This window comes from Drosophila ficusphila, unplaced genomic scaffold, assembly GCF_018152265.1.
Source record: "Drosophila ficusphila isolate 14025-0441.05 unplaced genomic scaffold, ASM1815226v1 contig_288, whole genome shotgun sequence".
Taxonomy (NCBI): domain Eukaryota; kingdom Metazoa; phylum Arthropoda; class Insecta; order Diptera; family Drosophilidae; genus Drosophila; species Drosophila ficusphila.
The window spans coordinates 42,110-69,820 of NW_025064191.1; the positions used below are offsets into that span (position 1 = coordinate 42,110).

The 27,711-nt window shown below is 43.9% G+C and overlaps 1 protein-coding gene across 1 annotated transcript in view; it reads right to left on the reverse strand.

Annotated features, from left to right (window-relative positions):
- The window catches only part of LOC108099084 (potassium voltage-gated channel protein Shab), a 54,202-nt gene extending 28,741 nt beyond the window's left edge, over window positions 1-25,461 (reverse strand). Inside the window, 2 exon segments of the mRNA XM_017202387.2 lie at window positions 24,076-24,268; window positions 24,527-25,461. The gene's annotated coding sequence lies outside the window, so the exon portion shown is untranslated.
- Between the last annotated feature and the right edge of the window lie 2,250 nt (window positions 25,462-27,711).

Below are 27,711 nucleotides of genomic sequence, written 5' to 3' on the forward strand. Positions count from 1 at the left end.
TTACTTTTTTTTTACCAGGTATAAAAAGCGTTTATTGCAGTTACTTTTGATTAAATTGAAAGCTTTCACTTGCGCTGCTTGAATTTCCATTTATTTTAATCGCGTGCAGACGAGAAGCAAAATTTTTTCTCTTTTTTATTGCAATTATTTCTGGCGCAAAATGAAACTAAGCTGCATGCAAACTCGCAGCCCTTGTTGCAGCTGGCTCTTATGTTTTATTTTATTTTCACTAAGGATGCATGCAACATGTTAGCCCCGCAGCTCGACAATTAATTTTTTGATTGTGTGAGTGAGTATCTGTGTTTATGGGCTCGAGCTGAAGTGTGTGTGTGTGTGTGAGAAGTGGCAAACTTCACCTTGGAACCTGTTGAATTGCCTTGAGGCCGTGGCAGAATGCAATTAATTTCCCATTTTAATGAGGTGAGACCTTTTCGCTGTTCCCTGCGAATCTTGGCCAAAAGCGTGAGAGGGGACGAACGCCATTTCTTTTGACTGCTTCTGGCCTTGTCATAAAAACCCGGCCAGATAATGTCTGCTGAAATTTGTGGCAACACCCACACACACACGCCCACATTCATTTTGTGGAGCCCATAAATCTGCAAACATAATTTGCTAAACACGTATGCAGAACATTACAAAATGGCCTCTTAATTGCCCTCAAATGGTTTGACATTGTCCAACGCCGAGCAGCCTTGGCTTTTCCCAGACTTTCTCCCTCTAAAGCGGGCTTCTCGGGTTACTAAACTGGGCTAAAACAACAGCGTTACTGCCCTGGGGACATTACAAAGTTGCTGGCTAAATTTGATGACTGAGCTGAAAGTCTGAGCAGCCTCATGTGTGATTAATGATTTCTTTGCTTTGTTGACGCTAATTGAAAAACGCTGGGCAAACATTAGCGAAAATAATTAGGAACTTGCTTATAAAGATAGGGGAATCTGGGGGAGGCATTGATTGAGAATTTAAAATCTGACGCAGGAGAGGTTATCAATTACGCAGAAGATGAGGTATTTAATTTGTTAATGCCATAAAATATACTAGTGATAAATAAAATGCAAACTGTGTTTCGGTTTGGAGAAGATTAAAAACACAAAACAAATTATGTCAGCTCTGATTTAAAGGCAATTTGGTTTGCATATTCGAAAAGAGTCGCAATAAATCTTCCTCGCTTGCTTTGACAGACTTCAAAGCACTTTATCTAGAACGAATTTGCAAGACTTCAGACTTGAAAGAATTCGTTTTTCAGCCAAAATCGCGCTGAGACAAGACACATTGCATCAAATGCCAAAAATCCACTTAAGTGCTAAAAGCAGCCAACTCCGAGCTTTCCATTTGCATATTGCATGGCGGAATGTTTCCTGTTCTCGCCGGCAAGGGGTGAAAAATAGCCAGGACTAAACTGAAACAGAAACTGAAACCGAAACCGAAACTAAAACAAAACTAAAACCAAAGCCCGCGGCAACAACAAGGCAAGGAAAAGCGTGTCAATGTTGCCAGGCCCGTAGCTCTTGTTATGCCAATTGTTGTTCCGCTTGCGAGTGGCAAACATTTATTGCCGACTCTCCAGCGTCGCCATTGCCATTGTCTAAATTTATGGGCGCCATTTTGTTTTGTTTGGTGCAAGCATTTTGCAAGTCAAGTGCATTTATTTTTAAATGCTCTGCAGGGCCGCGAAGGGCGTCTCTCGAGAGTGCGTCAGCGGTAACCTCAGCACTCGGGGTCCGCTTTATATCTGTGTCGGTGTGTCTGTGTGTCGGTGTGCCGGGCTGCTTTTGGCTGGCGGCTCTTCCCCAATTCGACGCCATCGACTTCCGGCCACGTCCACATCCGCCAGCAGCTGACCCAGTCAGCATAGCGAGAAAATATTGCTTCTAAGCTGCCAAAAGTGATGATTTGAAGGGAACGCCCTAATTTTGACCACTATTCCAGCTGCAAGTTCACACTGGACTTTTATCACGGTCACACTAAATATTAACTTTCCTGCAATTTAATTTGTTATCTTTGCTGTTTCTTTCCCCCTTTTTCTTTCAGCGCAGTGCTCTAATTTTATTTGGCAAACTTAAATGTGCGAGGGACGCTCGAACAAAGTTAGTGCCGAACTAACACTCACGTCTCCGTCTCCACAGCACACTTTCCATTTTCTGTAAATTTAAGCAAGTTACTCTAATTGCGTTCGCCGCTTTCCCCAGCCTTTCCCCCGCTTTTTCGGGGGTTCTTTGCGTGCCACGGCGACTTATTGGCCACTGGCATGCAAGCTGGCTCAGCTGCTGCTGCTTATTCTCCTCGCCTCTTGACCAACTTGACTTGGCCTTGGCTAACATTTAGGGTCTCTGTGTGTGGGTGCTCGTTCTCACTTTCGCTCAATTGTTGCACTTGGCAGCTCGCTGGAGGGCCGGATGGCCAGTTGGCCAGAGGAGAGGAGAAAGCCACTTTGCGGGGCATTCGTGTATTAACTTAATTGTTTTTATTGGGTATTACACGGCTTTACGGCCCGAGCTCCTGCATTCCAGCGTGGCGTCATCGAGATCCCGGATCCCTGGCCAAAATCGATGGCGACAGGGTGTGCCAGGCACGAGGACTATTCGAGTGGAAGTAGGTGTCATTAACCCGCACAAATTGCTGTCTGCTGCGAGCCATGGCCAATAGCTGCAGTGCGTTCGTTACCTTTGCGGCCCTCATCTGCCGGCCATGTCAACTGCGCAGTTGGACGGACCCCATCAAATATTCATAATCAACTTTGGGCCAATGCCCGTTAACGCTAACGGCCTGCCGTTGCCGACCAAACGACCAAATTCCCCGTATGTGCCAGCCGACTTATTGATTTTCGATTATGGTCAATGCACACCCCTTCAATGGATGCACAATAAGAAAAGCGGTGCTCATGAATTTTTAATTTGTACTGTTAATCACATTTTCTTGGGACAACTTTGTTAAACAACAAAAACAATTCTTATTAATTTTTTTAGAAAGCCATAATATCTATTCTATTAGTTAAAATACAACCACTATTCAAATAGATATTTATTACTTCTCTCTTGGAAATCGTAAGTAATTTTTCTGTCTGTACCCTTGCCAACCTGTTAGCCATGCGTGTGTGGCCTAATAAGTCATACTTTGGTAGCAGGGAGGTGAGCTAAATAATGCATGCTTTACCAATTCGAGTCGGGTATTGATAGTGGCTTCTGTTGAATTATTGCGAAGGGGCTTTATACTTCTGAAATGTTTTCAACCACAAATAGGCACAATAGTCATTTCGAATGTTCCAGAAAATTCAGATTTAGTAAAGAGAATTGGTAAGCATAAACATATTGTATGAGTAATAAATTTGTTCATTCTATACTTTATTGAATAATATAATTACTTAGCCAACATACAAATACGTAACTCAATAATTTGAACAGAAGTGTAGACTGTGCATGTTCAACTTAACGTTTTCGGCACTTTTACTCTAGTTTTAAAATCTTGAGCACGGGATATTCCCAACTTCGATTGTGTTTCTCCTAAACTATTTATTTGCTCCAGGACTCGGAGAATTTATCAAGTCCGTGGCATTAACCGACTCATGAATGTTTCAAATGTCCGCTGTCCCCTGATAATGATAAATGATTTCGGTGTGCTCACCTCAGTCAACGATGTAAGTTCATTGCTGGCCAAGTTCTTGTTTGGCTGTTATTTTTAGCCCGATTTATTTCACCCGGCGATCTCGAGGAAAAATAAATAATGACTAGCAAATCGCTTAAAATTCCACACCACCGCACGCAGTGAAATTCTGCTCGGAGATTAATTGGCCATCCGAAAATAGTTGGCCGGAACCCGCTGAGACTGAGATTGAGTTCCTGGAGGCGTGTCGGAGTCGTAGGCGAATTCGCGTGCCTTTTTGCAATTAAAGCCAAAGTCAAATGTTTAGGCGAAGCACGTGTTTGGCTTTTGACCCCAAAAACATTCACTCTCTGAACTTTTTTCGACCCATTTACCCATTTAAATTAAAGTGCGCCAAGATAGATTTTCCGACTGAAAGCATTTAGACTTGCTATTAAAATACTTTCATAGTTATAGAGTATGCTAACTGTATACAAGAATGAAGAGAAATAAAGACGAGCTATTCACCATAATCATGATTCAACTATTTTGAAAACCGTAAATTTCCATATATTCAATAAACACCCACTCTTTAGAGCACCGCCCATTCGTTGTGGCAAATATTTCATTTCGTTTGTTATTTTTTCCGTACATTTCCCTGGCGAGCAACAAATTTCCTTCTGCACTTCGTTCGGGGCCTTTTCTCTGTTCGACAAATGACGCCATTAATATTTTTGTTTTGCTCTTTGTTTTTCGCATGGTTTATGCCTTGTTTCCCCGGCTTCTGGCATCCGAATGCACATTGAATTTTCGGTGCAGGGATTTTTGGGTTGGAATGCGGCAGAAAGTAAATCTTTGAACTCATAAAAATCGATGAGCGCACGCAGGCGATTTGTTTATCCATCAGATGCACAGATACGAAACAATCTTCTACGTCTTCGATTGGGTTTCTTCTTTTCTCACGCAGGTGACGTCATGAGCGTTTCACTGATCGCCGATGTTTACAAAATATTAGGAAAATTAATAGAACAGCAGTGTTTCGTTGAGCTATTGGCAGTTTCGACATGCCACTCAAAAGAAAATTTTTTCCTTGGCAGTTGGCCAAATGAAAGCAGAAGACTCTTTGACTCTTCCTGTTATCCTTCGAATTATATATACAATTATTTTATATATATATTTATATTCTACTGACCCTGATTCCAGAAATCTTCATGTATCAATTGTTATACTTCAATAACAAAATTACCTAAAAGTTTACTAGTACCTGTACAATTTAATAATAAAATGTATAAAAACTTAACTTTTCTTTAAGGCCACAGCATAAAAAATCTAAAAATCAATCCTGGCATTTGGCCATCTGAAAGGCAAAGAAATTGCTTTGAGATGGCGACATCTTTCGCTCATCCTGCCATATCCTGCCACTTAGAGGACTTCGCCTCGTGCAATTATGCCAGGGGAAAATATGGCTCAAGCTGCGAAGCACTGATCTGGAAAAACCAGAACACGCAACGAGGAGAAGGGAGAAATCTCGCCTCCGGCGAACTGCAAGTCCAACAAAAAACGAGGAGAAAGCCAAAAGAAAGCACATAAGGCAGAACAAATTGTATATAATGCCAAGGACACTGACGACCTCAAAGCAGCGCAAACTCGGCTCCAAGATTCATCTTTAAAGCACTTTCCATTCAAAAAAAGAATATTAATTCACAAAAATGGAATGTACCTTTTGCAGATTAGTTTTCGGGCTCATGCTTTTCCAAGGGGCTTAATGCACGAAAGCAACAGGAAATTGAAAAACCCCAGAAATCGGAAGGGCCCGAAAAGCGAGCAGGCATTGCTTAGAACACACATCACGTATACGCCGCGTACAACTCACATATATACACAAACACACAACAAACACACACACACACCAAGGACGGTGCACACACACTTTAATGCGGTGGGTATACGTGCGCAAGTGGCGCGAAAGTGTTGCGCATATTTCGGGTCTTTAATTTCGTGCAACGTCCTTGAGACACCGAAATTGAAATTCATAACAATAAAAATAATAACAAGCGGCGAAAAGCCAACACAAACGGATGACTAACCAGGCGACCAAGGGGCGGATACTTGATACCACAGCCAGATCGGGGGACTTACAAACCGAAAGAGGGGCTTCGAATAAACTTCAACATCGCATGTTTACTCCCAGACTTTATAGAAAAATATTAGTTTAATTATTTGCTCACAAATATATATATTTACGTACGTAAAACAAAAAGAAGGTGAAAGAAGAATCAAATCTTTAAAAGGGCTTGTATTTAGTTCCTTATAATATTTCGTTTACTGTACGGGTTATGGACTGTTTGATTTAAATTGTCCAGTACTAAACGTTTATTATGAACTTATTTTCCATAAAAAATGCGAATAGAAACCAATATTAGACATAGTTGAGTGGATACTAGATTGGTGGCGGATCAGTCAGGCAGAAAGCCCATCGGCAAGCTCGCATGTTCCCGCATAACCCATGGATATGTTAATTATGTATTTTATTTGGGCGACGAAGCGATGAGCCGTGACATTCCCGCATATTTGTTTGGCAAATCTGGCAGTTTCACCTAGCGTGCGAGGGATATTCATCCTTCGGATGAGACGGGAATGGAAAATCTGGCTTATTTGCATGCAAATCAGCTGCGAACGCATTTAAATTCGGTAGCCGAAAGCCGTTGCAAGGATTTGTCTGCGCTTAATGCGAAATTAAAGTGAAATCCATTTGGCAGTCGAATGAAATTCAAATGGGATTAGTGAAGATTTTGTCATCCACTTTGGACAGACTTGCGTCGAGCATCCGGGCAGATTTTCCACCTCTGCGGGCTGAATCGTAAAAATAATATTAATAATACCAGTGAAAATATATCACGGCGAAATTCAAACGAATTGAAAGAGGGCGCAAATGGAACCCGGGCTAAAACGCAATAAAAGCAAGTAAAATGTAATAATAATTCCAATGTCTCAGTTGCCGCTACGCATGTTACCCTTTTACCCCGCCCCCTTTCGCCCGCTTGTTATACCGCCCATTAATCGCGCCCACCTCCCAACTTTTGGCTACTTTTTCTACTGTTTACTGCAATTCGTTGTTGTCCTTTTTGTCATTCCAGGAAAGCCAGAGCCGACGACTCCAATAACTCTCTCTCTCGTTCCACTGCGCAGGTCCTTTCCAGCGCAGAGGGAAATCGCTCCATTCATTTGCTTAGATCCTATGATCCGCCCGCGTTTTAATTTGTGAGTTTTAACGGAATGTGCTGCATTTAATGTATTTTCACATTTAATGTAATAACTATTATTGTATTGCTGGTTATCCCACAGGTAGAGCTCCTCGCTGGGCTAACCTTTGGCATTTCCACCGCCCACTTGACGCCACCCACATCGTGCGCAGCCTTTTTAGGCGAATGAGCAGGCGAGGCACAGAGCTCAACCAATGACGTCACCAGTTGGCAGGAAAACTCGTAATGAGGTTAGGTGAAGTTTTTCGTCCTTTTTGCAGCTCCTCGTTCGTCGTGCTGCCTTTGTGCCTGCCTTCGCTCCACGGCAAGGACAGACGCGACGACCTACTTTGGGATGTAAGTCGGTGGGTGGTGGGTGGCGGGGGACGGGCGACGGGTGGTGTGCGGTGAGTGGTGGGGTCGCAGGCGGGGTTCAAGGGGCGCTCGCAGTGCGCGTGGAAGTGGGATACTGAATGAAAATTGGAAACAGGATACAACTCTGCTGAACGAGCGCTGTTTTCGCTGTTTTCAAGTCGTTTCACTTGGAAAAATAGAGATTTAAATACTTTACAAGATGTAATTGCTATGAAATACCCTTTCAATCCCCTGTTAGCTTGTAAATAAAGTAATGTTTCAATGGTTTTCCTAATTATTTAGACGGTTTTCTCTCCCATGATTTTTCTCAGTGGTCTCTTGTAGCTGTTTGTGCCTTGTTCCTTCTACTTTTGCGGCTGCTTGTGCTGCTGCTGTGACCAATGCCACGAAACTCGGTTAGTTGGCAATCTCAGAGCCCCTTTTCCATTTTCGCAGCTGGGTGCGCGTGCACCCAAGTTCGTTTTCGAATCCTCGTCCGTGTGACAGGTGAAGGTGCAGTCACTCCACGAGGTCGCCATCTCCACCACCTCTGAAACCACCTCTCTGCTGGAAGTTACTGCCGTTCCCGTTGCCTGTGGTCGAGTTCGAGTGTCTGATTCAAGGACACTGGCAAGAGGCAAGAAGCCCCTTCAACCGCATTGCCAGGCTTAAATCTCGTTCTTGTCCTGGCAACTGTGACCTGTCATTTATACCCTGTCCTGCAGATGCGATTGGATTGCGAGTTGGTCAATGAGAGGGGAGAGCTCGCACCTGAGCACCTCCTCCCTAGTTTTTATTTATTGGGCTTATTATTCTGGATTCCTTAGTTTTCATAGAAAAAACACGTCTCAGTTTCAGCGTTAGTTCCAAATTTACTGCTGAAAACTACTAATAATTCACAGAGCTGACTTTCAGAACTTTTTCTCTTGCTTCTTGCTTTTCAATCTTAATGCATTTTTGTGAATTTCCCTGAGAAGTTCGTTTTGAGTTAAAGCCCGAGACGAACATTTTCCCAACTCCCCCACTCTTTTATTAACATCTTTTCGAACAACAAAAATTTTTAAAGCCGAAACTTTTTCCCAGCCTTTTGTTATCCAAAACGCTGCCTTTGTTTATGATTTATGGCTATGTAGGGAAAGACCAGTTCGTTATGCTCGCCCGAGCCAAATGGAAATTTCTCGGTGGACCTCGAGGAAGCTTGTTGGGTTGTTGGTTTGTTCGTTTGTTGGTTGTTGGTTACATCAGACCGCACATAACTTCAAATTACGAGCAGGACCACCGGAATTGAATGGCCCGCTCCGGCGCTGCTTCTGGCCATTTCTCAGCGCTGGAAGAGCAGGGAAAATCACGTCGAGAGTTAATTAAACCAGGGATGGATTTGGGGTCCTGGCCCAGTCCTCATAATCCACTTGTCTCCTCCCTACCCCTGCCCTTTTTTCCGCCCATTGTCTGCGAGTGTGTGTTTCGGCTTTTCCTCTTTTGGCTTCCGCTTCTACTACCATTGTTATCTATTATTAATTCGGCACAACAATGGGCCGAGTGATACTATTGAATGATTTTTATTGTATTCAATTCTCATTTCCTGCCTGTTTGCGGCTTCGGCGGCCAAAGAAACAGAAACAGAAACCAAAACAAAGCAAACAAAAATTAATATCGTTTTGCTATTTTTGGCACAAAGCTCGACTGACTGGAGCCGGCGATGGATCGGCAAAAACTACCATATATTTATTTATCGGGGGTCAGAGTTGGCTCGTGAGCGAATCCAACTTTGTCACTGGCTGTTGACAGAAGAGAAGAGCACTTTTGGCTTTTTAATAATGAAGAAAACCAATCAATTTGATGGTCAAAGCCGCTACTTAAATGCCTGCAGGCGGATTGTTAAGTGATTAAGGGAGGAAGGAAAACTCATTTCTTTCATAAGTAATTACCATATTGGAAAAGCTTTATTTAAGCCAACTTTCTTGTTAAACGTTATAAGTGAAACTTTATATAAATATAATTATTGACAAATATAGGTAATCCAGGAAAATTTTAAGTGCTTTATGATTATGAATGAAAATTGTGTGACAACAACAGCTTTCCTTTTTTATACCCTTGCAGAGCAAAAGGGTATTATAATTTCAGTCAGAAGTTTGCAACGCAGTGAAGGAGACACCTCAGACCCCATAAAGTATATATATTCTTGATCAGCATCACGAGCAGAATCGAAATATGTATGTACGTCTGTCCGTCTGTCCGTCTGTCCGTCTGTCCGTCTGTCCGTTTCCGCGCAAACTAGTCTCTCAGTTTTAAAGCTATCGTGCTGAAACTTTCCCAAAAGTTGTGTAGTTGTTGCACGCAGTATATAAGTCGGAACGGGCCGGATCGGCCGACTATATCGGATAGCTCCAATACAAGAGAATGAAATAAAAAATTCTCACTCTATTGTTTTTCATCAGATCGACTTGAATTCTTCAAGATGGCGTTTTCTAACTGTTATTGAATTTCGGATTAAATTTGATCAAAATCGGATAACTCTATCATATAGCTGCCATAGGAGGGATCGAAAATTATATATAGAATTAATGGAAATAAATTGATAACATCGTTGTTTTTCATCAGACAAGTTTGATTTTTGGAATATAGAGTGTTCTTACGACTCTTGAATTACGAGTTAAATTTGATCAAAATCGGACAACTATATCGTATAGCTCCCATATGATCTATAGTCAAAAATATGGAAAATGAATAGAAAAATCGTCTTAGCTTCGATGTTGTCTAGCCTTTATGCGTTTTGTTCGACATATTTCATGACTGCAAGGGTATATAAGCTTCGGCTTGCCGAAGCTAGCTTCCTTTCTTGTTAGTTATGGCACACTTTTCCTTCCAAATCATTTAAATGTAACCCCTTTTTCCACTTTAAGAGAATCGATGTCGATTTCTACATTATTCTTGGTTTTCTTTTAGTATTCAGATCTTTGGACAGATGACGGGTTTCAGTTTTTGGTTTGGGCTTTTAGCCAAATTAAATAGAGCATTCAATAGCAATTTGCTGGCAATTCGCGAACAGATTTTGTTTGAGATAGAAGCAAATCGGATTTGCTGGATGGAAGGGGAAATAAGTAGGAAAGAAAAGCCACACAATCATCGTTTGTTCTGTTCTCTAAACACTTTTTCTTGCAGGAAAATCCAGTGATTCACCTCAACTCATTTTACATTGCGCATACGCATCGTGTATTTTGGGCATCATTTCTAATTGCAGCTGACACACCTAATTGTGGACAAGATGTTCTATTCCGTCCTCCAAGTCCCACAAATCCAGGCCCTTGGCTTGTCGCATTTCCCACAAAAACTGGGCCAATTGCCAAGGAGAGCCGCCCCACAAATATTTCGAGTCCGAAAATTGTTTTTAATGTACATTGTTGTTTGTATGTGACATGTCCGCACTGACAACGTGAATGCGCCAAACATTTAAGTCCCACAGTCGCCTCGACATTGCCAACTGCCTTTGCTTTTGAAGTCCCGTCAGAAGTGGCGGCGTCTCTTCGGGGGACTTTCGGGGGTTTTCCGCACTCATGACGTAGCGATCACATGCCCGGGTGGGAGAACTTTTCCGCAACTTTTCGCCAGTCGCCTCGGCCAGATGCAAATACTCAGCAGACTCGACTCGACTCGGGCCAAATTCGTTTCTAATCAATCACATTTTGCGGCACCCTCGAGTGCGAATATAACTGGAACAACATCTCGAAACGTGCGAGCAGCCGCGCAAACACATTCCAGCAAATGGATGTATAATTCGCAGTTAGCACTCATGGAATAATTCAAACAACAGGAAAATTCACGGAAAAAAAGTATCAATTGTGAAGGCAGAATAAAATGGTTCGATGCAAACTAAACTCCTGTTGGTAAAAGCGAACACCCGAATTTTATTCGAGTACATAGCTCCTAATAAACAAACCGTAACAAGATATACAAAGTTTCGGATACTCAGACAGATAGCTTTCATTTGGTCAGGGAAGCATCGGTACTTTGAGCCCCGTTGAAGGGCATCTCAATTTGTTCTCGTTTAAATGGATTAGCAGGAGCCGCAGCATGGAGAGCCGTTTCCCATGGAAGTGGAAATTTTGCCATTAGTAATAAGTGCAAATCACCGCCGGTTCCGCAGGCCTTCGCAACACCCTTCAATAGTTCTCTGGCTCGAGTTCAAGCAGCAACGTCAAGGTGGTCGCCCCCTTGGGAGCCCCTCGCCCCCAGTAATGAACCAATTTCAGTTTTATTTTCGTGCCGACTTGTATTTTCGGTTTTTTGCATATCTCGGCGTCGTCGCATTGCTTTTACAGCATTAATGGCCGCGTAGGCAGGCCAGAACACTTTATGGACCAGCTGACGATGCGATGCTCGATGCCAGCTATTTGTGGCGTGCCGCCCCTGCCCCCTTCGCTCCACCCACCGCCCCCTGCCACTCCCACTCCCGAAGTGGTCGCGCATTTCGACGCATGATTTTAATTGGTTTTCCTCTCGTTTCGATTGTTTATGGCGAATCGATGGGGGAACAGCTGGTGCTCGCAATGAATGAATTGCATGAATAACGCATACGCAGCGTTGGCAATGGAACACTTTTCGGAAGATTAATTCCCCACTGAACTATCCCTTGAACTCCTAAATGACCTATCCAAAACTTTGCATATTTTATAAATACTCGTAGAATAAAAACCCTCCCAAAATGGATTTAATTATAATAATGGAGGCCATAAAAGGCGCACATGTTATGAACTTTAATATTCATAAGCTTAATTAGCATTGCACGGAATGCCACCAAATTAAAATTATAAACATATTATTTTATTTACGAGTTGTGGTTTTGGCAACTCACTCTTGCTAATTCGAAATGTTTCCTCGACTATGGCGCAAATTGGTATGATTAATGCCGCTTTCATTGGCATTTAGATAGGTGGCTGCAAAATTTCTTTGATATATCGTACACTCTGAGATCCTCCACATACACGGTATGCCATATTTCTGGGCACTTGAATCTGCCATGGTCGGGCCAATTTATCATGGACACGGCTTCTGTTGTCATTGCATTTTCATTTTTAATTTTAATTTAATGTAATGCACTTGGCAGTTTTAATTGCGCATTACCCGGCAAAAACAGGGCCATAAATTCGTGTAGTTGGATGCCGTAAAGGCCATTTTACAGCTACTTTTTATTGGCCTGCACATCCCTTAAGCCCCGCTCCTCGTTTCCCGTTCCCCCGCTCCCCTTTACCCTTTTCCCTTTCCGCCCGCCACCCATGCGATTTCCCATTCATTTTTGTCCTCGCTCAGTTTTGTGTTTTTCGCTTTATTTTGTTTGTGCTTGCGGTCGCTCGCCAATTTCCCTGGCCAGGCTTGGACCTTCCCCTTTCTCCCGCTCCCACATGCGGTAATTTCTGGGAGGAAAACAGGGAGGAGGGGGAGGGGGCGTCGATGTATGCACAAACATGAAACGCCCGTGGCCGCAATGTTGAACACTGCGTTAACGAGCCGGCAACAATTTTTGACACATAATTAAGTTTTTATGTTTAAACGCGTTTTCGGCCAGTGTCCGCTTCCATTCAGCGGGAATGGTTGTCAGTGGGGTTCGGGCGGCGGTTCCTGTCATTCGAAGAACAAAAGCATTTTCCGCGGGTCGCGGTTCAGAAATGGGAAGTTGTTCGCGGAACAAAGGAATCGCAATCGCACTCTTCCGTTTTAATTGGCACTCTGTATTCTATAAAAAGCTATGGGGGTATTTTAAAGATTATATGGGCTTCAAGGAGCCAAGCAAGTATTTTTTTGACTTCGACAAATATCTGAGCGAGTAAACGAATACGTAACCTGTGTTGCATTTTATTGACAAAGCCATTTCCCGATTAAGGCTGACAGAAATTCTTTCACAAGCAGAAAGAACACCTTTCCGTCAATCAATTTATTTGTCATTTAGTGCAACCACTGATGACGTCATTAGCGGTTGAGCCACATACATAAATCAATAAAGCCACAACAATGCATTGAACAGGTGTCAGTTGGCCAGATGACTGGTGCCATTAGCGGGGAATTCCATAAGCTTCTCGCCTTCGCCAGCGGTATTTCCATCCTCCGCGACATTCGCAATAACTGCAATGGCTAACCGCAGTCATGTTTAGCGAGTGGAGGTTGGTTAAGGTGACACGAAAAGGGGAATCGCAAGATGTCAGGGTCTAATTGGTTTTGTTACACATAGGGAAACAGGTTAATGTGTGGTTTCAGCACTCAAAAATTACATCACAGATGAGTAAAATGACAAAAGATGTGACTCAATTAGTTTTATGCTCGTTCTGCGCACACATTTCGAGGTGCGAGTTTCCGCCTACTAAGTTGCATACATTGCGTATACGCAGCGCGAGCCAAAATTACCGAAATGACACAATCTAAACGGAAATAAATTCGCAGACGCATGCGGCAAAGTGCAAGTTTCGTGTGCTGGGTGGAATCCGGCGTGTGGGCGTGCCACCGAAATAAACTGCAGCCTGCGAACACAATGACCTTCTCCGCCTGCCAGGGAATTAATGGAAAACGCGACAGGGGAAAACTCACGGGCGAGGCTCTCACTTTTCTTCGCCGTTTGCCGTTCGCCGTTCGCCTCCGACTTCTTATCGGCTGCACATTTTGAAATTGATGACGCCACCGACGGAAAAGCGGGGAAAACCAATTTGGAGCGGAGCACACCGTTGCACTCGCCTTTATGGTTGTGCATTTATTGTGAAAACTGTGAAAATTCGAAAATGAGGCTTTCCTCACTGGCAAGTGAAAATTTTATCTGAAACGATTGCCAAAAGGAATTACGAGAAATAGCGCCATAAACAATTGTACAAAAAATATAGGTACACAAGTGCGGATATATTATATATCGGAAGAACCCGATTTGGCCGAGGAGCATATGTTAGCCATAAACAGCTTTCATTGCGTTATGGAAAATTATCTACACTCACGGCCCGGCTTCTTGGATGTGTTTGTACATAAACAAACTCGGGAAATTGTTTATACTCAAGTCGTTGAGCGTAAATGGCCCAAAACAATAACAATAATAGCAACAACAACAACAACAATAACAGCACAGAAACCTAGGAAAACGAAACGAAAACAAAGTGCACTTCGCTCATCGCGCATACGCAGCGTTGACAGCCATGGAATTAAATATGCGAAATTATTTATACATTTGTCTTGTAAATAATTAAAAGCGAGCACCGAAGGCGACATGAGTAACAGTTTATTTTGGTGGCCAGAGATTTGTTCAAATTCGCTGAATCAAAAATAAATCCCACACGGAGAAGAGGAAAGAGAGCGACTGCATCGCGGGAAGCGCAGAATAGCCGGCTATATCTATATATATGTTCTTTGTGGCCCACATAGCCCCGACCGAGAGCAGAGAGCGCCAGCGGGGTCTCATTGAAAACATTCGCTATTAATAGGCCTTTGGGAAACCACCTGATAAATGGAAATTCTCCGCCAGACGCCTCGAAAGACTCACGCACTGCAGTGCGAGTCGATAGCGAAATGTTTGCTTTAGGCCTCTAGTGCTTAGCTTCATCTCCAGTTATTTATTTTTCCCAGGTCTTGTGTATTTTATAGCTATGTTGGGTATGTGCACGAGATGAACTGAGGATTTAACATCAACCTAACTTTAATCCAATTCAAAGTGAAACAATATTCTTAAGTTTTATTCATTTCTCGTTTAAGTTGAATTAAATGAAATTTATAAATTCACTTTGCATTTCTCTTTTCAAGCTACACACTTTTTCCTCCAAATAAACCCCCTGCTTGTGGAACCAAATCAAGCGCATGGAAACCAACTTCAATGGGCCAGAAACAAATTTTCCAGCAAAAGGAGAAACGCAAACAATTTCAGTTTGTTTACAATGCCCAAAGAATTTTCAATTTGGTGCAACCCATTTTCCGACTCGCCTTGTTTCTGTGTGTGCGCCTGGCTGTGAGTTCGCTTTGGAGTGCATCTGTCATCTGGCGACTGCACAATTAAATGCCCGTTGTTGCCGCCGAGAGCGTTGAAACGGAACACAATGGAGTGAGCTCGGATGCGAGTATGCGAGTATCAAGATGCTTCCCGGATCCCCAGGATGCAACTTGTCGCAGCTCTCCCTGGTCCCCAGGACACACAATGGCCGGAGTCAAGCTGCGAGTGCAGCCATGCGAGCAACTCTGCGACACACGACACACACTCGCTGCACGTAATTGTTTTCATTTTTTGCCTCTTGCCTGGCTGAGTCCTTTGACAGCCGGGGCACAACGAGATAATCTGCAGCAATCTGAAGACCGTGGCAGAGGCTCCTAGTCGCCCATCCCGTGCCTCGAGATTCGGTGCCAGCTGCAGCGCAAAAGTGCTGCCTGCGAGCAGGCGCAAATTACACAAATTTGTGAAATTCTCGGGGGAAGGAGCGTAGCTACAAATGGAATACAGAAGAACTGCACAATTCTAACAAGCATGGCCTGAGTAGAAACACTGAATGTGCCTAAGGAGTCTTAAAGTTATTAAGTGTATGAGTACAATAAATATTCCGCTAAGGTTATTTCCAATTCAACACAGAGTCTTTAAGGGTAACAGCATCGTGAGCTTGCGAGTATATTACGGTTTTCCGAGCAACTTAATTAACTTTAGAGAAAGGGCCGCCACTCCAAGTCCCCAGGGGCTTGAAGGCAGGAAGGCTTGAGCTGGGGTGGGCAGTTGCCAGGTCTGAACTCAGCGCCGTGTCCGGTGGTACATCGTGCATCCCGCCGTCGCCTAATCGATACAGCGCGCCACGGGCGGCCGCCTGTTTTGCAAATGTGCCACAAAATGCGGCAATTGTCAATCAATTTCATGGAAATTATGTCCGAGGGGGAGCCAGGGCGTTGAAGGGCGCCTGTCAGTGGCAAGTGAGCAGAAAAAGTGTCAGGACATGTGGCTGGGTCCACAGGCAAAGAGAAAAAGATGGGGAAGCCGGAGGGAGCGGCAAAAAGCTTGCCTCTGCCAACTGGCAGCTCCACGTTCGAGTCCCGAGTCGAGTAAACAGTTTTTGATAATCTCTCACTCAAGTGCCAAACACTCGGAAAAAATAGGAAGGAAAACACAGAACATGGCCAAATAGAAAATAGAAAAGCTTAAATTTGAAGAGAATTTTCAAGCGTCACGAATGACGGCAATGATGAGTACGTCAATGTTGTTGATGACTGTGTCGAGTATGATTATACGGCACCAGCTTAAAGCCTCGAGAGTTCTCGAGCGGTGCACACAGATACACCCCATCAACACTCGACCGCCACAGTAGCACAAACACACACTCCCACACTCGCACATCCAGGCACTTACTCTCAAAGGCGGACGCATCTACAGACAAGCAAATAGGAGACTTGTGCTTCAACGCAAGCACGTTTATGCGGAGAACAAATCAAGAATAATACTCATACAAATTTATTAAAATATATAAATGATTTTTAAATATTGACTCTTCTAAACGAATTATAAAACTACAATTAAACGCATTCCTAGCCATCAACTACATTTTAAAAGTCCATTCTAGGCCATTAGTTTCATATTCAAAAGTACAATTAAAAGCTCAAGTGTCACAGAGTAAAATCGTAAGCCCCGCATAAACATCCCACTATCCCTCTGCCAAATAACAAATTTGCGACACCCGCCTTAAGTGCTTGGCTAAGCCATTTCAATTGGATTTTTCAGTAGTGGGCCTATTAGTGCTAATTCCATTAGGATTTGGCTTAAAGCCGCTCGTTTTGCGGCTAAGCCAACTTATGTCTAGTGGCGGCAATTTGCCATTGGCCTCGGGGCACATTTGCATATTGAGGAATTGGCAATGTGTACAGCAATTAATGGTGATGAAGCCGTAAATAGATACGAGGAGAGCCCGGGCAAGTTATGAGCAATTCGCCTTGTCTTATGTTTTTTCTTCTTAATATTTATATTCGAAGCATTCCCCATTATGGATCCCATCGCGCAGATCAAACAAACAAATCAGCGGAGAATTTCGTGGCGGAAGTTTTTCATCATCAAAAATCACTCGAATGGGAATTGCGATCTCTTCTGGCCCTCTTATAAACATAATTTCATAAATTTTACGATAAGTACTGGCTGCAATGGAAAGGCTCGTAAAAACTGATTTGTATATTTATAATTCAAATAAACTTTTCAATTTTATTGATTTGTTTGCAATCGCCCGCGGGTGCCTTTGTTGATTTCTCGGGATTTTATTGGCAGGAAATCCATATGATTCGAATCGATTTTCAGCGGGGGGCGTTCGCTAAAAAATGACAAAGCTTTTAGCCAAATTAATTCGAAAACTTTGAGAACGAAAAGGATACGTCTGTGGGCGTTATTTATAGCGGACGGCCGTAAATGCACCCAAAAGGTAAATTTAGAAAATAACCAGAGAAGGAGCATCGTAAAGCTGCCAAGTTTTCCACTTTCCACTCAAGGCGCCTGAAAATAGGCAAGGATTTCCCCGCGATCCTCCCCCGCCTTACTATTTCAGTGCTGACTGGCAGAATCATCCGCAGGATGAGAATATAAACGTATCTACACGCCCACAGAAACCTGCGGCTGAGTGCTCATTAAATAGTAAAGGACATGCACACACACACACACACACATAGGAATAGAGCGGCCCACAGACAGGTGGAAAGCGTGTGGGAAAAACCCGAGCTACCGTTGCAGGCAGCCAACTGGAATCGTTAGCACACATTGACCGGGCCCAGACACTATTAATTATTCGTGGGCCACCACGTGCCCCGCCTTTCCCCCGCCCTTTCCCTGGGAATCCAGCAACAGGAAGCATCCTGTATCCTTGTTTCTGCAGCCTCGGTGCCGCACCTTGAGTGCAAATATTGCCAGATACAAGATACAGATGTCACACAGATACTCGGAGTCACCTGCGGCGAGTGTTTCTCTGTGTGTGTGTGTGTGTTGGTCGGACTGCCCCCGGCCCATTTTCCTTTTAGTTTTCGCCGACGTCCCCTCAGCTAAAGTGCAGCCATATATTCCGCCAGAACTGACTTGCAACATGCTCATATGTATGCAAAGTAACTGCCTCTACAGTGAAGCCTCTTCGTGGTTCAAAGTTGATCTAAACTGAACCTGACTCGCCTTTGAGGTGTAAAGTTTTCTTTGAAATATAAATGACATAATAGTTCTCGGCCGCCAACCCAATTAATTAATCATGGAGCAAAGGACACATCAGTGGCTTTTCAGCATTGTTAATAATTAAATTTAGTGGGAGGAGAGTTTCTCCAACTCTCCTAAAGTGTAATGTATATCATTACCACATTTAATATCCCACTTGTTTAATATTTAATGGGAAAGACTTGAATAGCTTTGAATAACTAATTATCCAAGAATATTGTAGCAGTAGATTCATAGTTTTTCCCCAGCTTTGTCGTGAAGCGAGGCAAGCCTGTACCCCGTTCGAGGACATGACGCTGCACATCCGCTGGGTGCAGCTCCTGCTGTGGAAAGGAAGCCCAGGGAAAAGCAGCAGCAGATGTGCCATAAATAAACCAAGACTGTAGGAGTAAGACCCTCCGCCGTAGACATTTCCATTGCTTTCCCAGCAAAACTCCTCCGTTTTTCGCCGCAGGAGACATAAAACAACAACGGACGTGCAGATAAAAGTGGCAGCGACACAAAGCCCGCCTGACCACTGTTCCAGAAGGAGGGAAAGAGAGGGAGAGAGGCGGATTTTTAACACGAAATTTAAGCCCTGTCTCAGCCTCACAGATTTGTGCCTTTTTCGTGCACCCGGTTCATCCTTGGTGTTTTTCTGCTTTCAAGCAAATAAGTGCAAAATTTTATTTTTCAATTTCCCCGAGCAGCTTTGATCTGGAACGCAGGCCAGGATGTCGCCAGCAAAAAGCGAAAACTTTGCGACAAGTGCTCAGAGCCTTCGCCCCTTTTTCCTCAAGGCCTCCCTCGAATTTCCCCGCATATCCACACATTTTCCCACAATCGTGTGCAGATGACAGTAACAAGTCGGAACAAAAAGCGGCGGCGCTCTTAACTTTATTAAGATATCACAAACATACGCAAGACGGGCGGGCCACGCCCACTTTCCTCAGCAGGCAACAGCTGAATTTTCATTTAATTTCTAGAAATGACAAGAGAAAGGGTTTCACTTAATTGAATCTCAACGCCATTAAAAAAGAATTATGTCAGTGTGTGAGCGTGGGGAGGAAGTCATGTTTAGGTACTTATCACTTTGGTGAAAAAAGCGAGCGAATCATGAAGTTTCATTATCATTGGTGTAATGATGATGACGCTAATGGTGGCTGCAGCAGCCTTGGCATTTGCTCCGCCATTTCCCCTTCCCGCCCTTCCTTGCAATTACCGCCAAGAAAAGCGGAAAAGTGTGGTTTTGCTGGAGGAAAGCTCGCAGCGGCAGCTGGGGAAAAACTTGGGTGCAGCAAAAAGATTTCCAGGAATCACACTCCATGAAACCGAGTTTAATTTCGTAATGAAACTGGCTGAAGTGTGCGGTGATTGATTATCAGGGTAATTACTTTCTTGGCCTCTACCTATTTATTTTTGCGGAGAGTTACTTAAAGGATTGTTCGAAGAGAGCTTTGTGTTATCCATTAGCTAACTGAAGTACATACAGTTTTTCTTTGCCCTAAAAGTGTGTTTTACATTCTATACTATCTGAAACCTTAAGGGGCTCTTGAACAATTAGCTTAAATGCGCCTTTTAGCATAATTAAAGTTTTGTTTCACTTGCATCTGCCACTCTCAGCCGAAGACCAAGTTTGCTCTCTTTGGCATTATATTTTCTGTATTTTATTTGTTTTGCCTGTGGCATTCGCAGTCTGCCGTGTCCGTTGCTGTGTCATTAGAGGTGAACCACATCGCACATCGGGGCATCGGGGCACAGCCGCAATAGCAATTGCATTTAAGCATTTTGCCACACATTCCCGGTAATGTTGTGTGTTTAAGTGCAGTTCTGCGTGAACAATTACCAAGCCGGGACAAAACAGGATGGCAGAGTGGGCGGATGCCACAGTGGGCGGCAGAGATGAGCTCCTGGCGTGGGGGGAAAGTCAAGAGGCAATTAGTTTCAAGTTGTTGCCGCAGACAATTCTTGGCTGGCCATTTAGCATAAATGTGCTGGCACTTAGGCCAAAACGAGCGACCGCCTCCAAAGTAGCCAAAAACGGGGAGCCGAGATGAACACGACCCACAATTAATCTTGCACACTTTTCTCCAGCACTTCCATGCTAATGAGCTCAGTTTCGGGCGGTGAAGACAAATCGCGTTGCGTATACGCCGCGTTGCGCAGCAAATCGAAGCTGAGTCCCTAGGCGTGAGCAATTGGCACTCCATCTCCCGGGCAAATGCAATCCACTCGAAGTACATAAATAAATAAGCCAGCGGGCTTCGGATCCGAGATCCGAGCAGGCTCCAAGAGTCTGACAGCCTGGAAGGAGACTCCATGCGAAGCGGAGAGGCATATGGAATAATTAGCAGTGAGAAAAAATACGGAACCTTTTACCTATTGCTAAAGTTCTCCCATGTGGAAGATACATTTCCAAGCCCATGCACATGATTTTTGGTTTGAATTCATCGATTATTTCAAGAAGTCTTTAATTTATTTACACATATTTTCTCTCACTGTAAATCTGTTTACCCGTCTTGACCCCCTTTGCCGCTCCAATTGTCAAATTGAAAGGGAAAATTTGTGGCGCGCTGCCGTTTTCTTGGCAGCTCTGCCTTGACAAACACGGCTCGGCTGAAAGAAAAGAAATGAAAAGAAAAGGGGGGCAGCCCAGAAGCCAGAAGTTTTGACTGCTCAGGCAGCTTTTCACGATTTCCCCGCATTTCTCAGCCGCCATCTCGCCTTAAATCCAATTGTGTTGTCGTCTGAGCGCCGGGTAACGCCCACGCCAGAATCTTGCACCTGCAGAATTCAGAACTCAGAATGCAGAACTCAGAATGCAGAAAGCAGCAAGCAGAATGCACTTTGCGGCCCTTGTCAGCAGAGCGGCGACTTTTGAACTCCCACGCTCCGGAGAAGGGAGAAAGTGGGCGGCGAAATGCGGGGGAGTAGGCAGTGTGGCATTGCATGTGTGCCAAAAACTACGGAGCAATAATACCCGTAGCTGCCTGCCACTGCCATTGATTTTTATCGCCTCGGGGAGCTGCACAGAACAGAGCTCAACTGGCGACGCCGACAAGAAGTTGATTTGCCTGACTTATATCCGTTCAGAATTGTAATAAAGCACTGGCAATACTCTCACTTGGGATAGTGAACACAGAATCAGTCATAAAAGGATGACTGAGAACTGTCACTTAATACGAGTACAAGCACTCGAAAATATATATTTCAAAATGAAGTCAAACCTGAGTGCTTCCAACCCGAATCTTGATTCGACAACCTACTTTGGGTAGCTTTCAACTGGCCAAACAATTTCCTTCCCAAGGCGGAATTCGCTCGCAAATCAACTCGACTCGCTGCTTTATTTATGCAAAAGAGTATCGCTGGCAAAAACAAATCCGTTTTTGTAAATCATCAAAAGCCCACTCAGCCAGGATTCAATGGGCTGATGCACTTTGCTGATGGGACGGCAATGGGCCTCCTCCTTGGACCTTCGGTCCCCGTGGCACTTACACCACTTTCCCCACTTTCCCCACTTTCCGGACGTACGAGTATATCGCGTAGTTCTCGGGCCTGTCGCTGTTTGTCATATGCGATTCGGCTGCTTGCCAAATATTGATTATGTGCCCTCAAACATGAATGGAAGCGCGCTTCGCTGATTCCGCTCAAGTGGAGGCCACAATTCGGGGTGCTGGGTGCAGTTCGGAGGTCTAGAGTATAGAAGAAGGGCAAGATAAGCCCCGACTTCGGCGTTTGCACGTCATCAGGCCGAAAAAGCACATCCGGTATAACTAATGTGCAGGCATAAAAACTATGGTCGCAGAAAAAGGGGGAAAGGGGCACCGCGGTGGCCTCAAATCCAGTTAACAGCCTAAATGGGCCAAAAAAGCGATGCCGCACTCGCAAAACTCAAATAAAAGCCCAACTTGGTCGCCTAATGGGCCAGAACATTAACAAATGCTGTCGGAATATGGGCCAACTTTCTTTCTCTCATTTTAATCAATGCTTGTCGGAATACCCTGTGCTCAATGAGTTGACAAATCATTTAAATCCACAACAAACGTATGAATTTGAAGCCACAATTTACTCTGGTGTTCTGTGGAATTTTCATTCATCTCCCCTCTTTCTAGTGCTGTGCTGAATAATTTGGAACTGCCATAAAAATGTCAGACTGCAACGCTCTGGTATTTATTTCGACAGCCAGCACAATTCATAGCTTTTAACTGGCAACTGTGCAAAGATAAATAAGTACAAACGCGCAGACCGAAGACCAGATTTATGGACAACCTTCAGGACCAACTTTTGGCTGAATGGCAGCTAAAGATATTCGCCCAGGATAGAAAACTGCATTATAACAAAGCCAAACAAATGCGAAGTGTGCGGAAATAGCTATTTGAGTTCTCAAGCGCTTACTTGGACTGTTGGTTTATCAAGAATCTCCTTTCTTACGTTTCATTTTAAAGGCAGCAGAAAAAGTACCGGAAACTTAATAAATATAACGTGAACTGGGGTCAAAATATTGATCCTCGAAAAATGGAAAACTTTTAATGCAATTTTTAACGTTTAGAGGTATCTCACTTTTGAATCGGACTAAAATTGACACAGTGGAAGTCACATTTTGGATCACTATTCTGAAAACCATTGAAAACTGGGAAAAATCTGACATGAACAGGGGTCAAAATTTCGACCATCGGAGAATGGAAAACCTTTAATGCAGTTGTTTTATAAATGCGACTACAAGCTTTTAGAGGTATGCCACTTTAGAATCGGAATAAAATTGACAAAGTTAAAACTATCGAAAACATGGACACGGGTAAAAAATTCGACCATCTCTGATTTGAAAAATTTAAAAGCAGTTTGTTTACGAATTCCTTCACAAATGCCACTTTGAAATTCGACTAAAATTAACAAAGATATGGGCTGTGGAAGTCTAGTTTTGTGAAAACCATTGAAAACGCAACTTAAAGAGTTTTTCTTGGTAACTGGCTTTTCCGCTCCCTCACTCACGACATTCCCGTCAATTTCTTGGGAAACCTTTCACTTTCGTCGAAAGTGCTCCGAATGTGGACCACGCCTTCCGAACTGGGAACCGAAATTGGCAAACCATTAAGAAGCGTGCACCGTTGTTGTTTACACATCTAAAGCAATTTTATCACCTGCGAACAATGTTTGGACTAAGTATACTTTATGGCCCAGCCTCGCCCAGCCGAATTTCCCCCATAAATTCCAGAAACTCTTCCGCTTTCCCTGCCTCAGGTGGAGAAGGGGGAAAATGGCAAGGAGGATAGCAACGCCTTATCACAATATTTGTGGCACATCGCTTGATTATTGGGTTGTCTGTCAACTAGCATGAGTGTTATACTATTTTTATTCCTTATCTAGGTTGGGATGGGTGGATCCCGCATAGGTGCCATTAAGGCCGTTTGACAACTTGGGAAATGTGTTTGCGCAGCTCGGGTAATTGTGGCCGATAAAAACCCCTGTTCAAATACGAAAAGGGCTTCATGAGAACGTGGAAAACCTGACTAAGTAGCATGTCGAATTGCAAACGCTAATTTACTCGTAAAGTTGCCAAAAGTGCGGCACGAGCCGCAGTATCGATTGAATTAGCATAATTCCTAAAAAAAAATATTCAGGAAATAGTGTAGTGGCATTTCATAATTTGTATAAATTAACTTATGCAAAAGGCAGTGCAAAAAAACTTCAACATAACCAGATTTGCTTCACCACTGGGTTTCACTTTAATTGTATTATAAGGAACAGAAATCCACTTACCAACTAAAGAGTATTGAGTTCACTTGCGTCTTGTTTGGGTTTGGATTAAGTGTTTTGTTTAAGCGTTGATTAAGTTTTTGATTTGCGGTTACTTGTTACAGCATAGGAATATAATTATTTCACATTTTTAAATTGTATTGGGGACCTTCATCTGTATGGCTTTGGGAAAATATTTGTCACAGACACACACGCGCTGGAAAACAAAGAAAACTTATCTTACTGCACACTTGAATAGAAACTTTTTGAATTTGAAAGGAAAGCTTATTTTGCTCGTCGCGTTAGCATTATGGAAATGCCAGTCCTAGTGCGGATTTTCTTCTTTTCCGCCAGCCTATCTGTCTGCCTCTCGGGCCTTTTCCTTTCCCGACTGTATTTTCTTTCGTACGTATATCGGGGGAACACGCCTTGCTTCGCCAAGCGAAAACACTTTTCCTGCGGCCCCTGCACTCACAATTCAAATGAACTTCAATTCAGTATTATACCCTCTGTTGTTTGTTTCTCGTTATTTGTTCTTGTTTTTTGTTCCATTGTTTCGATTTTATTACACATTTGGCCTGTGGAAAATGCGGTGTAAAAGTGTGTGTACGGTGTGGGGGAGGGGTGGGGTTCAGTTTGGTTTGGTTGGGAGGGCCTCCGACTTTCCGCTGCTCACGCACACAGTTTTTCCAAGCACAGCACGCTCCAAAGTCTAGCCACGAACTGAAAGCGTCGGGGAAACTCCAAACTCGAGCAGCAGGAAAGCGGAAAACCGAGAAGCTTCCAATGTCAATGCGAAGCCAATCCTTTGTACGAGGAATGTGTTATTTTGGAAGGCCCAAACCTCCTGGAAAAGCCTCTCCGCTCGCTCTCTCGGAAAACTCGCTCTCTCTCACGCTCTCTCTGCTGGGACTTTCCTCTCTCCCGCTGCTTTGTTTTCCCTGTTTTCCCTGCTGCTTCACTGCTGTGCGTGCGTTTTGACAACTACATTCCGCCCCGAAAAAATGGGTTTTGAAGTTTCAAAGTAGATTTCCACTTGCAAAGTTTAATTAATATGAATGCCTCGGATATATAGCCCACATACTATATGACTATATGCCATCGCCTCGCTCTCTGTTTTCCTTTTCTTGGCTTTTCGTTCTGGCTGTTTGCTTGGCTGTTCTGGCTGAATTTATTGGCCGTGCGGGCGTGCTTTTCCGTTAAAAATAGCCGCGTAGCCTCGCGATGCGTCGCCAGCCCCAGCGACAGCATCAAGTTCAGATGGGTTCCATTTTTCGGGGGACCATCCATCTATCTTCATGGAGAGCGAGGCAACTTTTGACCTTAGTCAAGCGAAAAGTGCGCCCACCTGTCTCCGTCGCTGGCTGTGGCTGTATATGCCTTTTGAGCGCCTAATTGGCCAAGTTGCGTTGTGGCTGCCAAATAATTCAGGCAACTGCAACTACTCGGCTAATTACGGCCCATGAATGAATAATCAAGGGGAGGCTCTAACCCCCAAGAAGACCTCCCCCCCCTTCCTCTTCCCCGGGAAAACCCCCTAGGAAGCCCGAATCGCTGACACATGAATTTATGATTTCTTCGGCGGTGTTGTTATTGCCTTTATGATTATTGCGACGCCGCGTCTGTTGTCTGGCTTTCCCGACTTTTCCCGCCTGACGCCAACTAGCAACCCCCGTTTAACCATTGTCAATCATATGACCCCGTTTTCGGGGCTTCGACGGTCTGGTTTTGGGCTTCCGTTCGCCAATTTGTATCGCCACCCAGTTGTTTATCTGATTGCTGCGATACAACTCCTCGAACCACTGCTGCCGTAGCAATATTAATGTCCTGTGTCGCCGGAGAGATACAAACTCTAGAGCAACTCCCCATCCCCTCCACTTCTGGTGGCAAGAAAAATCAATTGATGGACTCTGATGGCCACGTTTTCTGCACTTTTAAACGCGTCACTAGAATTTAGACTTCAGATTATACGTTTCGGTATGTGTGCTTTCTTTGCTTTCTCTCGTGAAATCTCTCTTGTCACACTTGATTTATTTTCGAAATTTTAAATTTTCCTTATTGACTTCTTGGCATTTTTTCACGAATTTCCGCGCACACACACTTTTTGTTTGCCAGGCCGGGAGTTGCATTGGATTGGATTGGATTGGTAACAATTGACGGCCAGCCGCCGACTCACTGGCCAACTGACCAACTGACGAACTGGCGAACTGGCTCGCTGGCCAGCAGAACACCAGAAAACCAGAATGGCACAACGGCAGGAAAACACGACCGAAGCCGACCGAAGCGACCGACGTTAAGTATACGCCATGCGACCCACGACCGACCGGATTCTCAGGCACCCACCACACGTCCGTTCTCAGCTGTGGCCCAGCGCTTTTGAGAGCGTTCCGCCGGATTCGGTGCGGCCGGATCCGGCCAGTGCTGCCGACGGCGACGCCGTGGTGAATTTGCGGCCAGCTGATGGCCGACGAGCGCTCCTCGTTTCGAAACGCCAGCAGGGGCGGTGGGTCTTTGAGGGGCGTGAACGCAAACGGGGGTTGAAAGCCAGAACAACAGATGGTCTCCCTGCTATCTCGAGCTTTTTACTGCTTAACTATTTATTTGGGATGTAATTGTCTTTAAATGTATTTAATATATTTACCTATAATATGTAGTTTAATTTATTTAAATAAACATCCATGAGGTATTCTCATTTAAAAACCAAGCAAATGTATCAACCGTTTGATAAACCGCCTAAAAGCTTGTGGAACATTTTTAAAATAATGTAGGACAGATTTTGTGTATGACACCCATTCAAACTTATTAAGTGTTCATTATTTATGGCCATTTATTTCATGTGACAGGCGTAGACAAGAGGGAAACAGGACAGTTTATGACGCTTACAGGCAGGGCATATGGTTTTCTTTTGTGTTATCCTGTTTATTTGAAGGACATGTGGTGAAAAGTTCTTGCCTCCCTTTTGTCTTTCGCCCTCCATTGGTTTTCTTTAGGTTCCTTGACCAGTCATGAATATAAATTATGCTCAAAATGACAGGAGGAGACTGTTATGGCTAAACAATCATAAAGAACACCCGGCGCAAATTGTTTTCAGATTATTAAAGAAGGCTAGGCGCTAAATAGAGTGTGAGTATGAATAAAGCGTTTAAGTGTACATGAAAATAACATTTTATTTTATTTGAATTTCATACCACTTTTAAAAAACAATATACACCCATGTATAATTAAGTTATAACATAATTGCCTTAACCCAATTGTGTTAATTTTCAAAGGGTGAGTAAAAAATCAGTCACCTTTTGTCAGTCAGTGAACGAAGATCACAACCAACGAAACGCACTAGCGTTTTGCGCGCGTTTTTCGAGCGTTTTCCATACGACTCTTCGAGCGTTTTCGGTTTTTTGAGGAGGCAACTCATAAAATAAACCAAACTCGAAACAGACCGGCCTAAAACAGTCATTGCGATTGCGTCACGGGCAGCGAATGGGTTAGTGGGACAAAGATAATGCGACAGAGGTACGAATTGGCCCGGAGCAACCGGCGATTTTGATGGGTTTATTGGCCAACCGACGGCATTGGGCCCAGCCTCTAATTAACCGTTTCGCAATTGCAGCTAAGCCCTAAAACGGCGGAGGTGTCGGGCGGCGGGCGGTTGGGGGAGTGGCC